The sequence below is a fragment of the Ambystoma mexicanum genome, chromosome 9, assembly GCF_040938575.1.
Source record: "Ambystoma mexicanum isolate Mex_15411 chromosome 9, UKY_AmexF1_1, whole genome shotgun sequence".
Taxonomy (NCBI): Eukaryota; Metazoa; Chordata; class Amphibia; order Caudata; family Ambystomatidae; genus Ambystoma; species Ambystoma mexicanum.
This window is the reverse complement of record NC_090931.1, coordinates 176,978,016-176,993,864: the sequence shown is the minus strand read 5'-3', so window position 1 is coordinate 176,993,864 and position 15,849 is coordinate 176,978,016. Positions and strand designations below refer to the sequence as shown.

Below are 15,849 nucleotides of genomic sequence, written 5' to 3'. Positions count from 1 at the left end.
CCCTTTCCTTGCTACACCTCCTTCCTTGTTCTATCTGTATGACACTGTGAGATCAAAGGGGAGGGTCAATGAGTGTGCTGAGGGTCATATCTCCGATGGCTACAGATGGCATCAAGGCCCTCTAGAGTTGGTATTGCTGAGCATGCAGCGTCCCCAGGGACTCTGTCACCATCCCATAGCCTCCCACCTATGACCTTCACACTTCGCACTTCCCCAATAACCCCAAATCTGCCACTTAATAGGATCCAAATCGTCAAGAGACTGTGTCAGAATTCGCACTATAAGACCAATACGAAAACGCTCTTCTCTTGACAGACGGCCATACCTAAACCGTTGTTGGTGTGGGAGCACAATTTCCCTACAGGGAAAGTTCTGATAAGCCTTCTAGGGTTTGGAAGCTTAGAAGTATGTAACATTATAGTCAATTTTTGGGTGCCTCTGCTAGGCATCCTGCTGTTTTTTTGCCCCACCCTTGGTTAGACCGAGTTCTATGTTATTTGGGCTTTTAAAGACCTTAAGGCTGTGTCCTCCTGTTGTGAAACCAGCCCGAACCCACAGTTCTGCCTGTTTTAATGATTTGAATGCTCAATGAAAACCGTTGCAATCTGTCCCGAGATGTGAGGTCATATCGAAATGGAGAACAGTGCTCCCGCCGCCCCCCACGAAATACCTCATTGACACTACTGCCCTTTCTGAGGCCGGTCAGGTCCTCTTTACTATAATGTGAAGTCATCAATCCAGTCCTGTCGGGCTGCAAAAAAAAATTCATACCATTTGGACACCTATTTATGAAGTGCTCCCTCACCCCCCAGTACAATGAGGTGTTTAGTTGATATATCAACTAAAGTGGTTTTGAAAACCGAGTGTTGTGGAATCCTGCAGAGAAGAAGCTAAAAATAATCACACTTGGCTTGCTAAACCTGTTAACCTTTTGCATGGGAACATGTAGGAGGAGCTACTTGGCAGTGGCGGATGAACCGACTAGACTGTTCCTGCCTGTTCAAGGCGTTATAAGTGAAAAAACCTGTTTCACTTGAACGAAAACAAATGAAATCAATTTAGAAAGACCTCTTGGCTTCATTGTGTTTTTGAGACCGCAGAGATGAGTAGCAAAGTCTCCCGCGACAACTTGTACGAAGTGGTGAAGGAGCTCCTTGAGGGGTGCAATCAGAAACTGCTCAAGTTATTGGAAACTGGAGCTACAGATCAGTCTGAAGAACTCTGACCCCTCCCCCCCACACCCCAGAAGGACACGCATTAGGCTAAAGGCTTGCACTTGCCCCAAGTTTTCCGTTTGTGTCCTTGGAGCCCAGCAGCATTGTGACAAGGCTAAGGCGGTCGACATGCCTCACATGGACATTGAGGCTCTGACTAAGCTTAACCAGAACAAAAAGATGGTGAAGAAACTAGCAAAGAAATATGATGCCTTCCTGGCCTCAGTCCTTGATTAAGCAGATCCCTCGTATCCTTGGACCTGGTTTGAACAAGGCTGGAAAAGTCCCTTCGCTCTTGACCCATAATGAAAACATTGTCTCGAAGGTTGCTGAAGTAAGTCCACTGTCAAGTTTTAGATGAAAAAGGTCCTGTGTCTTGCTCTTTCGGTTGACCAGGTGAAGATGACTGACAATGAGCTGGTGTACAACATCCACCTTGCCATTCGTTTCCTGGTGCCACTGCTGAAAAAGAACTGGCAGAATGTGCAGGCTCTTTACATCAAGAGCACCATGGGGAAACCCCAGCGCCTGTGCTGAATCCTGCAGTGATGAAAATAAACGTTTTAACAGCCTGACCAAAAAAAGACTGTGCAGACTGCTCCAATTGGTCTTTCTAAATCGAACTGTCACACCCCCTCTCACTCAGAATCACAGGAGAACCAAGCCAAAAGATGGGGGTATGACAGGTTAACGTTTGCGTGACTGTGTGTCTGTTGTCTGGGAAAGTTTTATAGCGTGGGGGAGTGAGTGGAAGATGGGTGTCATTGTGTTGGTGTCTGTGTGGAGGGCGAGTGTTTATGGATGGGATGGGATGGGATGGGTTGGGGAACGAATAAGCTTGTGTGTGTGTGTGTCTGGGGCGTGAAGAAGACTGTATTTGGAAATGGGGATCTGCTTTAGGGGTGGGACCCCGCCGCCTACACCCTAAAATTGTGATATTTGCGACCATCACAAAATTAACTGGAAACATCTGTATTTTTGGCATGCAACCTTTGATATTCAGAAATATCAAATAGAACCTTTCAAGGATAGGAATCACCAGAACTGGTTTCCTCTGATCATTTTGAGGCCAAGCAATGTCTCAGGAATAATCGGCACAACTTCCACCCAAGAGTCCTCTGTCTTAACGTGACCGCTCATACATGAAGATAAGGTCCAGTAGTGGAATGGAGAGATGGCCCTGGGTCACCCTAGTTATACACATTCCCAACCCTCCAATTATCATCTGTGCACCTTTCGACATGTTGGTGACTGCCTGTTAAGAGGATATTTCAGACCCTGCAGTGGTCAGGAGTTCTGAGAAGCAAACCTAAAGGAGCAACCATTTTCACACTAGTCCTTGACCAAACTCTCAATGGCAGGGAGGCTGAGCAGCTCAGCTTAGACTCTGGAGAAGCTTAGGTTTGTTATGCAGCACAGTTAAGAATGTTGTGTTATTCTGCATTTATATAGCACTCTATATATCATTGGTATGACCTCAAACCGCTGGTAGGTTGAACGCCCTCAGGAACTGCAGTTCAGGTCAGTAGAGATAGATGGTGTCATAGGGTGCATGGGTGCACCAGTTATGTGTGCAGCTGGTGTAGTTGTCGGGTGGTAGCTGCAGCCTAGTGTTAGATGTGGTGTTGAAGATAATAGTTGGATGTGTTTGCAGTCTGGTGATTGGACATCCAGACTGGGTCTGGCTGCATTAGGCCTGAAGGACGCTTATGTGAGCAGCTAGGCCGGAGTGTCATGGGATAGCTGCGTTTTATTAGGATGATGCAGTGTTCATGGGGTATAGCTGTGTTTTAGTTGTGTGATGGTGTATAGAAGAGAGTAGGCGTAGTGATGTGATGAAAGTGATGTTTCATCTTTAAAACGCCTGTGACGAGGCACGTGAACAGGATGGCGGGGAGCACATCGACACACCGTGATAGTGGGTTAGTCTTATGGCGACAGGAGGGGGCATACGGATATATCACAGCTTGGGGGACAAGAAAGCAGAGTACAACAGTGACACATGGGCACGGTGGGCACATATGGTGATGAGAGGGTTGGGTGATACATTGGGATACATGGCAATATCACGGGACCAGGATGTCAGGGAGCGCAGCGACACATGGACACACAGTGATAGGGGGCTGGGATTACAGTGATAGGGTAGGACATAGGGATGTACAACAACCACATGGGGAATACGAAAGCAGGGTACACAGACACGTGCGTGGGACACACCGGAGCTAGAGGGTAGGGTAATTTCATCTATTCCATACATTCCATCCATCCATCTATTCCATCACTGCATCCATCCATTTCTTCTATTTCTTCATCAGTTCATTCCAGCAACTATCCATTCCTTCGATGTGTTAATCCATTTCTTCCTTTTCTTCTTTTCTTCATTCAATTTATTGATTCAGCCATTCCATATACGTTTCTTCCATTTCTTCATCCCCTCGTTCCATCCATCCGATGCCTTCCATCACTTCCATCAATTCTATCACTTCTATCCGTCCCGTGCATCTATTCCATCCATTCGGTTCATTCCGTCCATTCAATCCATCAATTCCATATACGTACATTCCAATCATTCCATCCATTTCATCAATCAATTCATTCAATTCTGCATGCATCCATGCCCTCGTTCCATTCATTCATTCCACATGCGTCCATCGAGTCTGTCCGTCCGTCACACAGATGAGTACATAAAGATACTATTTTATTAAAAAAGGAGTACGTAAACCTACATTTGGTAACACCAAATGAGTAACGTACCAATTCGGAATACAATACAGTTATTTATAAGCATATACGCTGTAAATAGCTAGAGTGGAAGGAAAGCAAATGGTTAAGTTACCTTGTATATGCCTTAAACAGCTTGCATAGCTTAGCGCATTGCTGAGTAAGTCAAGAAGTACCTTTTTTTTAAAAAATTAAATAAAAAGGAATACACCTGTAATAGGCAGATCTTATTAAGCCGTTTTTGTTTCCCTCTAAAAGTCACTGTAGCAATGTCCCACTCAATAATTCTTAGCTATAACAGGTTCTGTGGGTTTGAGGCTTTCATCAACGTTAAGCCAGACTCAGGCAGAGAACCCAGGTGAGGGTAACTACTGCTTTAATTCAGTACCGGCAGCACATAGTATGCCTCTGGAGCAGCTGACATGGTTGGATGTTGGTGTGAACCTGGACTGGGTCGGTACGCCCTCTGGAGCAGCATGGTCACACTTTGGATTCAGCATTCCTTGTGGCGAATGACCGCAGCAGGTTTGTCAACCCCGAGCTCTCAGAATGCCGGCACAGTTTTGAATGAGAGAAGCTGGTGTCACAGATGTCTCAAAAATCTTTTCTAGTCTGAGATTGCTCAAGGGTTTTTATTGAAGATTTGTTTGGGGCCTATGGCTGTCCCCCTCCCTCTACTATAGTGTAAAACCTCCAACACAGGTGTGCCTGTCCACCAGTTAGTAGTTACAGAAGATTGAACCTGTACTATCTTCTGCTAAGGCTGAGGACCTAAGGTCAAACACCTTATTTTATTAGACTCCCTCTAGGACTTCCTAACTCTCCCTACACTATCCAGTGGTTAGTGTCCTAATGGGAATTGGGACGCTGCCTTGCAATTGCCCTGTTGGAATAAGGCCTCTTCTAACAAGCTCACCTTCCCCTTTTCAACTCTTAATGTTGCCTGCTGAACCCCTTTTACCAAGAACTTAAACAGGGGCTGCCTTGGAATCGGTTCACAGAATACAAACATGAACACTGACTTTCCTAGACCGCCATCTCCAGTACGCAGGGCGCCTGTGCTGTTTAGTGGGTTCTATGTTTTAAAGGTCTCAAGAGAAAAAAGACAGATTTACAATGCCCGATTTTTCTTTTGATCGTAAAAACAGCATTGTAAAGGTCTTTTTCTCTTGAGACCTTTAAAAGGCGTTTAAAAAATAATATTCAGGGGTTTCGCCCCCACCCCATTGTTCTGCCATGCACCCCCCACCCTCAAGATTTCAGCCCCACCCTCTCCCACAGGATTGCAGCCCCCACCCTCTCCCACAGGATTTCAGCCCCCACCCGAGACTCCCCCAAACCAAAACACATACACCCAACACACTCACGCACCCACACACTTACCCGTTCTCTTCGTCCTGCGCTTCCGGGACCCAAAGTACATGTCAGCAACTGTGTTGCTTAAACCGCTCACACATCTAGGGAAACTGGTGCTTAGCCATTCCCCACACCTACGTGAACTGTCCCACTCAACCTATGCTAACATATAGGCATACTGCTTGCTCAGAAGTTTCAACCACCCCCTGCCCAACCCCCCCCCCCCCCCCCCCCGAGAAACCAAGAAGACGGAACCCACATGTAGTGTAGCGGACAACTACTCCAACGAAAGAATCTGGCCTCCCCTCCCTATCCAGTCTAGCCCACCCCCATCAGCCCCCCACCCCCAGTGAACAATTGGGCCCAGCTTACCTAGACCCCAGCAAACACTGAGACTACCATCGAACAGACTAAGACAAGCCCAATACCCAATAACTAAAAGTAAACATGCAAGGAAACGACCACTCAAAGGAACCTAACTCCAAGCTAAAGAGGAGAACAATCCGAGCAGACAGAAACAAAAAACAACTCAGGAGGGCAATCGCTCCTGAAACCCCTGAAAACACCAGCCACGGGAAGCAATTTGCAACCGTGAGGCAAACCGCCACTAAATCGCAGGAAGTCACTTGCAACCATGAGACAATCTGATAGATACATGAAGAACCAACAATGCAATGCCAAAGAACCAGAAGACTCGAGAGAAAGTAAGACTAAGACAACCGCAAGGGACCCACGACAGACCTCTACGCTGCCAAACTACAGTACACCAACAGAATCTACAACCATAAACAGCACTAGAAGACTAAAATCACTCTACCTTACCCACTACCTTGGAACAGATAATCTATCAGAAACAACCATACACGCAAGCGGGATATCAGAACCTCAAAGAAAAATTATGAAATGACTAGAAGATTGGGGAAGCACACACTCGCCCTGTACATCACCAAATGCCAAGGGAATCTCTGCCAACACCGTCCTGAATCTGAGGAAGAACCAGAGCAGGCCATAAACCCAATAAGAAACCTAAACGATGCCTTCAACTACGAAACTAGAACAATTGAGCTTGCTCAACAACCCGGAAACGACAGGGAGAACACCAACAAAACCACCCAAAGACACAAGCCATAACAAAACAAACTACCGTAAAGAGGAAACTACACTGCAACCTAATCAATGCCAGATCAATGTCCAAACACGCAACCGAGATGTGCGACCTACTCTGCGACTGGAAAATTGACATCCTATTCATCACAGATACCTGGCTAACCGAAAACTACAAAGTGATCCTTCAGAGCTGTCTACCAAACAACTTCAAATGCAAGCAAGCAAACCGGAAAGGGAAAAGAGGACGACTCGCAGTAGCCTACAAAGAGCACCTAATAAACAGCTGACCCTTTAAAAATCCCTAACTCTGACTACCTCGTCCTTCAGTTTACCATAGACCCAAAATAAAACCTCACATTCATTCCAAACTATAGACCACCAACCTACGACGTGACATTCGCAGACACCTTCATAGAAGCAGTCACACATCTAGCCATACAGCATGAACATCTGATCATTCTTGGATACTTCAACATATATGGTTTGAAGATGAGAACCCCAACTCACAGAAAACGTTAATCAAGCAACTCAAGACTATGAAACTCCCGACAGATGATGAAAGGAGTGATGCACAAAGCAGTGCACACCCTGAACGCAATCTTTGCTAATAAAAACCTGGTCACAAGATCACCACCCAATACTATGTAGCAACCACGTCATTATCCCTTTCATGATCCAAATACCATCAAAGCCACCTAAAAGACAAATACCCACCTGTTTGGAAAGGAAACTGGAGAACCATCAAGAACAGCAACTAGAAATCACGATGTCAGCGACCACATCATTGGATGCAACAGACAAAGATGAAAAAGCAAACCTAATCCAGAAATGTATTGCAGAAACCAGGAATGCCATCTGTCCGGAAAAACGCGTCCCATCAAGAAAGTAAGCGGTGGCAAAAAATTGTACACACCCCACCCAAAAGGGATGAAAAGAATTAACAGAAAACTAGAACAAGGATGGAGGAACAAACCCCACCAAGAAAAGACTAAAATACCTACTACAAATCCAAGCGTACAAATCAGAAATTCTAAAAGCAATAAAGTAATACTATAACTTGCAGATCGAAAAAAATACGGTTCCATGTCATTTCATCATGGGATGTTTTTTTGCTGGAGTTTTTACCACTGATTTCTTTTGCACCCTCCAAAACCCCCAGCCCCTTTCATTTTTTGCCTAGACTCGAAAAACCACACCCATATATATCTTTCTAACCCCGACCCCTAAAAACGAGTTTTTTTCATTAAAACAATCTGCTGTAAAAACCCCAGCGAAAAAAACATCCTGCGATGAAAGGTCGTACCAAAAATACCAACGATCAAAAAGAACTATTGAATCATAAATGAGATGAGAAACCCACCGGGATGCAACAACGTACCGACACCCTCCCAATAACACTGCAATGATCTTGCAGACCATTTTAAGAACAAAATTACCAGCATACACCAAATCATGCAAAGCAGACCAATCGACCAGACAACCCACCAGCTACCACAAACCCCTGGACCAGCTAACAAAATGTACTACTTCCAACAGATGTCGATACAAAAACTACTAGGTTTGGTGAAAAAGAGCAACAAGGCAGGTTCTACGGTGGACCATGCCCTCCAGACATCTATAAATATATCCTTGCACAGGACACACCAGCAGAATACTACCTAAACCTCTTGAATCCATTCCTTTCAACAGGGAAGGTACAACGAGCTTTTAAAATGCCCCCTGCATCAAGCCTCTACTCTGACACAACGGACGATGTGGAAGACCTCTCAAACTACAGATCCATCCCTTACCCGGCAAAAATACTAGAGACCTAATTCTACGCACAACTGTCATGCTTCTGCATATCTGCCTCTGGAGGGCACTGTCTTCAGACCTGCGGGGTGTTTTCTACCATCTTCAGAGAAGCCCCTAAATCTTTGTTTGAAATTTCCTTTCTGAAATCTGTATTTCCGAAAACGGACTTCAATTCCCATAATGCACCTTGTGGCAGTGCTAATTTCCTGGCTATTCCTATGCATCAGAGTTGCAACCACAATCCCCAGAAGCCCTAGAGATCAGTGCTACTTTCACCTTCCCAGGACCACAGAGGGAGGAGGAAGATTACCTTCAGGTGTGCTGCTCCAGGTGCTGCTAATTCGCCTGCTTCAGCACAGGCAGTATTTAAGCAGCTGCCTGCAGGAGCACAGGTCTCTTTCACTGAGTTTGCTTCCAGCCCTTTTTGCCTTGAGTCACGATATTCTGCTGTTTACTGTTGCTGTCAGATCCTGCTCCTGTTCCAGTGCCCGGTGCTCTCTGCCTGGCAGCCCTGCCAAACCCCTCTGCCTTCTGCCCTGCTTCTCTGGGCTCCCAGCCTTGCAGCCTGCTACTCTCCTCTGTTGTAGCCCCTTGCTCTCCACCTACTATTATCCGGCTCCCTGCCTGCTGTTCCTTCTTCCTTTCGTTCAGTCTGTGTTTCCTGGCTTTAGCTTCAAAGTTCCAGTCCTGGGTTTCCTTATATCCGTCTTCTGTCCTGCCCTCGTTATCCCACTTCAGAGCTCCAGATTCCTTTTAATCAGTCTTCAGTCCTGCCCTGGTTATTCCAGTCCAGAGTTACAGTTCCCGGATATCGCTCTGCAGTTCCAGTCTCCTGTAATATTGCAATTGATTCTTTCTAACATACTTTTCCCCTTCTGATCCTTGCTTTCTTGATTGCCTATTTTTCCCTAAATATTTATGTTACTGTACTTGTACTCACTTGTGCATCAGTTATTCCTTTGTTCAGAGTTTGGCTGCTGGGGTTCCCAGCAGGCAATCTCTGCCACTTCCCTTGTTTTACTTGTAGTCTATAGTGAATTAAATGTAACAGTTTGTTGGGTTCTGTTCTTTCAGAGGGCATCTGCTGTAGGTTCTGGCTGGACCCATACCGGCTTGTCTCGTGTAAGTACACTCCTTGTTTGTGCCCTCGGGTCCAGACACAGAAGCCACTCCTGCTTTCCCTTTCCATGGGCTTGCAAGGAGTGGTGCCTGTAAAAGTAACTTTCATTGAGCTTCCCTTATATCTGTGGGCAGTTTCTAGTCCAACCCGTGTTTACACCACTAGTGGGATCCCTCATTGTTTTTCCAGTGCATGGTTCCCATCCTTTTTTTTCACCGTTGAGATCCGTCCTTTCTTTCTGTTCTGTAGTTCTGAATTACCTTGCCTATTTTCATTCTTGTTTAGCTCCTTGCTGTATGTGCTTACCTGCCCCCTTACATCAGCCCAGCCACCCAAAAATGAACGTAGGTGCCCTGCGCAACTTCTGACAACAACTATTGGAGCACTTTGAAAATAACCAACTACTGGATCAGGCGCAAGTAGGATTCAGACCCCTGAGCAGAACTGAAACAGCACTACTCTCAATATGGGAAGACCTAAAGATGAACACAGATTCCAACACCACATTACTCTATCTCTTAGCTGCCTCCAACACGGTCAACCACAACATCGTAATAAAAAGAATGGAAGAAATAGGGCTCATTGACACAACACTGCTCTAGATCAAATGGTTCCTCGTAGAAAGGACAAACGATCCAGTTTAAAGCCTTTCAAATCCATGCCACTGGATTCCTCCTGTGGAGTACCACAAGGCTCCTCACTATCCCTGTTTCTTTTCAACATCTACATGATGCCGCTAATCAACCTCCTCAAAAGGCAGGCACGGACTGGCATGCTACAACTACGCAGACGATGCACAAATCATCTTCAAATTGGGGACATACAAGAAGAGAACGCACCCCTAGGAGAGTGTCTCAAGGAGCTCTACCAATGGATGAACATCAACGAACTCAAAATCAGTTCTGACAAAACTGAAATCATGATTACACCAGAAGAGAGGGAACGACCAGCACATACCATGGCCAGTAGAGCTGGAGAAAAAACCTTGGAATCCTGAACCCCAAGTCTCCTTCACGCACAGAACACCGGCCATCATATCCCTCATTATGTCCAGGATTGGGTATGCTAACAGTAATTCCAGAATACCTAATGAGGAAATTACAACTAATACTAAATGCGACAAGAAAGACTCCTCCTCAAACTCGGCAGAAGAGATTGCATCACACCAGTGCTCAGGATGCTACATTGGCTCACGGTCAAAAAGAGAATCTCCTTCATAGCCCCATGCATAACTCGCAGAGCAATACACGGCCAGGAAGCAGACTTTATCCAAAAGAAATACTCTATCTACAAACCAGCTAGAACCCTGAGATCCTGCAACTTCATCAGTCTTGAACCCAAATGGTACCGGAAGAAAGAACTGGGCAGCTCAGCATTCTCCTGCTTATCTGCGAATCTATGGAGTTCCATTCTGAGGGAAATTTGAACCATGGAGGACCATAGCTCTTCAACTCCGAACACAACGAGGTCGAGGGAACGGCATCCGCACAAGCACAGAAAAAAAGAGGTAACAAGGAAAAACCAGATTGAGGGATAGGACTGGAAAGAGAAGCACCGTTCTCCCCCCTCCTCCCGCCCCTCCTATCTGGCCAACATAGAGCCCCAGAAAAGAGAGGGTGATAAACCAGAAATGCTAGGGCCAGGGAGGTAGGCCAAGGAAAACCCTGGGATGTGAAAGGGAGTGTCATTCCCAGGCATGCCACGAGTAAGGGCAACAAGAGGGAACTGGACCAAACACTAACTACGCCCCTACTAGAACGTTACCCTCCCTCCCCCGAAGGGAATTCAGTTAAAGAACTCCCCGCCCCACTGATCACTCTCTGGGCTAGGAACGGGCATCTAGTCAGAAATAGGGACTGCACTCAGAATTCGGGCAACCGACAGAGTAGCAAAGTAGCGCAAGAACCCTTCACTCAGAGGCGACTTTACCGATACAACTAGAAAAGGCACACCGAAGAAGGAAAGATACAACTAATAGACCAGAAAAGTTGAAGATGATCAGCCACTGCCACTAACGGCCCAAACTGTTATAACAATCAACCCTCTGCATACACCTATTCACATACTACACTAAAAGAACCAGAACTCCTCAGCACAGCAATGCACTTCACAACACCGTAACAAGACATAGCACACACAAACTGGCACCACATGACGTCTGCCTCCGAATCTCGCACCCAGGCTTAGTGAACGGTACATCCGAACTGAAGCTGCCAACAGCACATTACAGCTCCCTTGCTCTTTCTCCCACTAACCTACCCCCATCCCCTCTTTATTTTAATTTTTCACTGAACTCCCAGAGCGACGCTAGACCACGCGAGTGGCATCTGGTGTGCAGCATAACATTAGCATTCACATTAACCTAATCAATGCCTCCCTCTCTGAAGGATCATTCCAGGACTGGCTCCTACAGCCTCTTCTGAAAAAACCAACCCTAGATCCAGATGACCTGGCCAACTACAGGCCCATTACGAACCTCTCGTTTATTGGCTGAATCTTGTATAAAGAAGTTGCTACACAACTATTCACCAGAATCGAACAACTCCACCTCCTAAATGACTATCAATCAGGGTTCCGCCCAAAGTATAGCATCAAGACATCTTTCACTAAATGGAGGAACTACTTCAGAGACTGGTATTCTACACCGAGGTGGGGGATGGGGTGGAGTTGGGAAGTTTTAAAAAGTGTTATGATGTAAGATCTGTAACTAATAAAAAATAACTTGGAGGGGGAAAAAAGTGTAGCATCGATTTGGATGATGCTCTCCAAATCATGGATAAGGGCGACTCATACCTCCTCATCCTCCTTGACCTCTCGGCTGCATTAGATAGTCAACCACTGCATCCTCCTCTCCCTCTTTGCTGACAGGATGGGATTCTCTTGCACTGTCCTGAATTGGTTTACCTCCTACCTCAGACAGACACCAGGCTGTCCAGACGCACCTTTTGCATTCTAACCAACTCCAGGTCTCCTGCGGAGTGCCCCAAGGCCTCATCCTCTCACCAATCCTTTTTAACCTTTACATGGAGCCTATGGGCACTCTCTTCAAAGATCCCAATATAGCCATCCACAAGTATGCAGATGATACTCACTTGTACATGAGAGTAAATGGCGTGCAGGACATCATTCGCACCCGTGATTACTTAGCCATCTTTTTTTATTTTTTGTATTTTTATATGGTTTTTAGTAAATGTATTTTATTCATAGATTTGTATAGCGCAGTTAACCCTTGCTCGTTTAGGCGCTGGTTACAGCTTAGTATGTTACAAACAGCAGGATAAGGGCAGCTAATGAAATAAGTTGGTTTTCAGTTTTTTTTCAGAACAAAGTGTAGGAGGGCTCTGATCTCAACACAGGGGAAAGGGAGTTACACAGCGTGGCTGCTGAGACTGGGAAAGAGGAGCCACCAGCTTTGGCCAATTGAATCTAGGAGTACAAATAGCGTTTAGCGTAAGCAGTCCGAGTAGGCCTGGCTGTGGCTGATTTGGACAGTGTCTTGGGCAGGTAGCCCAGGACGGTGTTGTCAAGGCAGCGGTGGGTGATGGTGAGGATCTTAAATTTGGTCCGTTCTCAGACTATGAGCCAGCGTCCTGCTCTCCTGGCTGCAGTGATGTGGTCCTGTTTGTATGGCCCCAGTGCAGCTCTCAAGGCATTATTCTGGATGGTTTGTAACTTATTCAGGTTTCGCTCTAAGGTGTCTCCCAAGAGGACGTTGCAATAATCCAATAATGGCCCTGGCAATGTTCAGTCAGTTGAGAGAAAGGGTCATCTCACTTTGATAAGTTTGGTCATTTACGCAGCCAAAGAGGCAATGGCATTGACATGCTGGGATAGTGGGAGTGTGTTATCGGGATGGAAGCCAAGCGTTTTGACATCCGACGAGATGTGGATGGGGTGATTGTCAATGGTAAACGGCTGGTAGTATGGGCTGAGCTTGGCAAGGTGTGAGGGGTTGCCAACAAGGAATCCAGTTTTCTCGTCGTTGAGACCTAAGCAATGGGAGGCCATCCAGCCTTGGATAGTTTCATAAATGGCGTTGATTTTTTTTGGGAACCCAGGCAGTGATCACCTGTGAAGGGTATTTGGTTCTAGGTGTCTTCGGCATCATTTGTGTACTTGATATTGAGGGAGTCGGAGGTCAAAGAGGGGTTTAGTATAAATATTATAGAGCGTGTGGGAGATGCAGGATCCTTGGAGAACTCCACAGGGGTTTGCTTTTGGGGGTGGAGGAGTGGTTGTCGGCGAAGACTTGTGAAGTGCAGTTGGCCAGGTAGGATGCAACCCATTTGGTGGCATCAGGAGAGGAGGCAGTGGCGGTTAAATGGTGGCAGAGGATGGAGTGATCAACCAAGTTGAAGGCTGCAAATGTGGGTCTAAAAGCATGGGGAGTGAGAGGTTTTCCTGAGTCTATGGCGTTGTTCGGCTAGTTCTCTGGGTCAAGCAGTGAAGAATATGTTCCATGGCCAGGGAGGAAGCCAGATTGACGTGGGCTTAGGATCTGATGTTAAAGGTGTTGTTGAATTTGGAGGTAGGCGGCCCAGTCTATGATCTTCAGGAGGAAGGGAACTCTGGTGCTGGGCCGGTAGTTGGTGGGGATGGAGGGGTTGAGAGAAGGCTTCTTAAAGAGGGGTGAAATACATGATTCTTTTAGCAAGTGTGGGATGGAGCAAGAGGCAAATGAGGCATTCATGATGTCAGTGATGTGCAGCACTAAGGAGGTCTGTGCAATCTTTGATGAGGAGTGCTGGGCAGATGTCTGCCTTGGATCTGCAAGGTTGGAGACCCTTAAGGATGTCAGTGACTCCTGGCATCGTGATTGAATGGAAAATGAATAGAGGAGTAGACTGCGGGTGCGAATGAGGGCTGGGAGTGGTCTGGGAGGCAGTGTTGATGGTGGTTAGTTTGAGCTGGATCTTGCTTTGTAGAGCAGCTGTTTTGTCCTGGAGGGCTTTCTGGACATCATTGCACCAGGCATCGTTCTTGGTGACCATGGAGGGGGTAGTGAGAAGGAGGGATTCTATTTCCCGTAGAATGGTAAATAATTCATGGAAGTTAGACTTGGCGTTAGCGATCTGGGTGCTGTAAGAGGATTTGGCCGGCTTTTTTGTATGTTCTGTCAAGTGTGGTGAAGCAAGATGTGTTGCCATTGTGTATAGAGGTGCGTTTTTTAAGAGGGGCAAGTTTGTCAGGCTGCGTTGAGGGTAGAGTTATAGTGGTTTACTAGGCTGTGAACATCGAGACCAGGGGGTTGGGGGGTTGGGGGGGGGGGGGGGGGGTTTACTTTCAAGCAGTGGCCAGAGAGTGTTGCTGGGGAGGATGCGTGTGCAGTGAGAGCTGACATGAGGAGGGGTGGGGGACAGAGCTGGTCCAGGGGTGGGATGGTGAACGTGATGAAGTGATGATCAGACCAGGCGCAAGGGTGGTTGGAGAGGATGGTAATGACACAATTGTGATCAAGCGCCCAATCAAGCGTGCGCCCATGTGCGTGTGTTGGCTTCAGAATGTTTAAAGTGAAATTGAGGTCGGAAGTGGCACTGTCAAGGGATATGGCATCTTTGTCTATGGGGTCGGCGTAGCCGAGGTTGAATTCCTCTCCTCTAGTGCAATTACTTTGGAATTGGTTTTGTTTTTCATGACTACTTGTGTGAGGTCCTCTTCAAATGTGGTGGGTGGGCCAGGAGGGCGGTAGACATTCTGCATTGTGATCTTGAAGGTGGGCGCCAAAGACAGTTTAACCGATAGCAACTGGCAATTCGATAGGGGAGTGGAGTATAAGTCGCAGATGGCAAGGGTGTCTGTGTGCGAGAGCGACCTCGCCTCCTTTTCTGTGCAATCTGATCATTGCCGAGAATGGGTGGAGAGCAGGGACAGCGGCTTCATGGAACCAGGTCTCAGTGAGGGCTAGCAAGTTGAGGTCGTTGGCAACAATGAGGTCTAGGATGTCGGGTCCATGGGTGATAAGTGAGCGTGCATTAATCAGTGGACATAGTATGTTGGGGGTGGCAGGCAGTGGTGGTGGAGCATGGTTTGGGATATCTCTTGCAACTGGGCTAGGAGCAGGGCCTTACTGAGCAGAGGAGCGTGCTCTTATGCAGATGTTGGGGCGCTACTGCGGGCCGGCGGGTGAGTATGGGGGGGGCAAGGCTATGCTGTACGGGCTGCAAGCTGAGACCTACAGTCGGCGCCAGTGCAGGTTCTGGTAGGAATCGTGGCAGGCTGGGCATACGTGGTGCATGGTAGGGCCTTTGGGGCACGGACGATGCCCAGCGTGGTGATGGACATGGCATGGTTTGCGTCTGGAAATCTTACACAAAGAACAATACAATGAAAATATATATATATATATATATATATATATATATATATAATCTCTCTAAACGCAAAACGATACAACATCACATGTACATTTTCAGCAACACCACAGTTGTTAAAAAGATAATTCCGGAAAAAATGTTAAGCATAATGAGATCCAACTTCCTGACATTATTCGAAATCAGAACACTGCCGGTCAAACAGCCTCAGGTCTGAGACACAAGA

The 15,849-nt window shown here is 46.7% G+C and overlaps 1 protein-coding gene across 1 annotated transcript in view; it reads left to right on the top strand.

The window, feature by feature from the left end:
- Nucleotides 1-15,849, top strand: part of CENATAC (centrosomal AT-AC splicing factor) — a 144,440-nt gene that overhangs the window by 123,648 nt on the left and 4,943 nt on the right. The window lies entirely within an intron of this gene.